The sequence below is a fragment of the Microtus ochrogaster genome, chromosome 8 (assembly GCF_000317375.1).
Source record: "Microtus ochrogaster isolate Prairie Vole_2 chromosome 8, MicOch1.0, whole genome shotgun sequence".
NCBI lineage: Eukaryota > Metazoa > Chordata > Mammalia > Rodentia > Cricetidae > Microtus > Microtus ochrogaster.
Window position 1 is genome coordinate 50,429,244 of NC_022015.1, and position 2,342 is coordinate 50,431,585.

Here is a 2,342-nt window from a genome sequence, read left to right on the forward strand (position 1 = left end):
GGTCCTGTGCTTTAACATCCATCTATGTTTAGTAGCGTCAGTAACTAGGAAAATGTTCAACAGTGTGTGTGAACATTTATCAGTTGCATATTTTTTTTGCTCCCTTATCTGTACATAGACTCAACAAATCTTTACCATAGGGGTAATTTTTCAAATAATCTATTTTGAAATAACGTTTCTGGCATTATTGTTTTAATAGTTTGTAATCCCTGGGGAATATTCAATTTTCTAATCCATAGGTATATCTAATCAAAAATGAATTATTATTCCTCTCAACGGTCTTTGAAAAAAGAAGCAGCCTGGGTTGGTTTACAATAGATTCAGACATGAGATTACAGAGGAACCTGGGGGGAAAAATCTGTGAATGTTGAAAACCACAATATCACTATGATCTGGGAAAAAAAAAAAGACCTGAAAAAAGCTGGGCCTGATCCTCCAAGAACCCAACACTGACTCTTTCCATCAAATGTTTCATTGTGAGATTTGTAGACTCTAACAGGTCTTTATGACTGAAAGATTTGTAATAGTCCAGAACACCATGCTGATCATGCAGCTGTAACATCCCTTCCAGAAGTTTGCACCATTCAATGTGCCATATGATCTCTTTTAAATCCTACTCTGGGATGTTAATCAACCTGACATTTAGTTTCCAGAGATTATGACTTACAGTAACTTTATTTCCAACAAATACTTATAGATATAATGCATAAGGTGGATATTTTCATGCCATTCTGAACATAATATATACTTACATATTATGTAATATATATAACATTTTTAGCAGTTGATGGAGGAAGGTCATTGGTTAATTAAATAAAGAAGCTGCTTGCCCTGATAGGTTACAACATAGGTGGGAAGAGTAAACAGAGCAGAATGCTGGGAGGAAAAGGAAGTGAGGTAAGACGCCTCAGACAGAGACGACATGCTCCCATCTCCAGGGTGGATGGGAGAGCTCTGCTCTCTGGTGCACGCGATGAAGCTCCAACCCAGGATGGACGTAGGCTAGAATCTTCCCGGTAAGTGCACCTAGGGGCACTACACAGATGATTAGAAATGGGCTAAATTAATATGTGAGAATTAGCCTAGAAGAGGCTAGATAGAAACGGGCCAAGCAGTATTTAAATGAATACAGTTTGTGTGTTGTTATTTCGGGCATAAGCTTGCGGGCAGCGGGGTGCTGGGGACGCAGCCCCGCCGTTCCTAGCAGTGTATTTGAAGAAAAGTTCACAAAATGATATTGAGTTACAATACATAAAATGCACAGGTACATATTATATTCTACTGCATTTTCATTTTCAAAATGCTGTTCTTAACCCCTTAGGCTGATTTGATCCTCTGAAACCAAACTTTTCTTTTATAATTACTTTGATTATTGCGTTATTAGGTTAAAACAATGAACACTCCAGGTGAAAATGAAATGATATCCAGCTTGCTCAGGATAAACATATAGTCTCTCTACCAAACCAAAGGAAAGAGTTGGTCCCAGAAATGAATTACCAATGTGGCAACACATGAAAAGACAGTGTGCTTGTCATCTCAATGAATGAACAATGGTTTATTCTGGTAAATGTGTCCAGCCTATTCTTATAGTCAAGGTGCATTGTGTTAAATCATCAAAACTGAAAACTCAAAATGTCTCTCACATCAAAGAAAATAAGAGGCAGATTCTTCTCAAATGAAACATGAATTGCCATGACCTAATTTGACCCAAATAACAAGCCCCAATTTGAAAATGTTTTCATTTTATAGGTATATGTTTTAGGGAGTTCATGCCAGACCAAAGCACAGCCACCACTAAAGTCCAACATGGTGAACCAAAGATTTATTTGAGGGGGGGGGGGTTACTTATAGGAATATGGATGAGAGGTTGCTTACAAGAGCATAAATGACTTGAAGACAAATGTATCACTGAAATGTACCCTAGTATGGGTCACAGATCACAAACCTGGAACCTGGAGCACAATGTATGGTCTGTAGGCAGCTTAACATATTCAAAAGTACCCCTTTCAAGTGACTCAGTAGGTCTAAATCACTTCTAGCCTGCAGGCCTGGTTTCTGTTTCTTCCGGGTGACTGATCTTATAGTATTCTTTGCAGCTTGCATTGTCTGAGAGTCTTTTTTTTTTTAATCAAATGATGCATACATTTAATTCCTTTCTCTTCTTACCCAGTAATAATAGGTTTGGAACACAGATGAAGGGATGGAGAAGAAGTGGTAAAACAAGGATATGTTTTTGAAGGACACAAAGGACTGTATCTAAAGTCAGTCTCTAAGAGAAAGGTGTGGCCTGAATGCTGACTGTACCTGGGCATCCCCATGTGGAGACCCAGGTAGACGTGGGT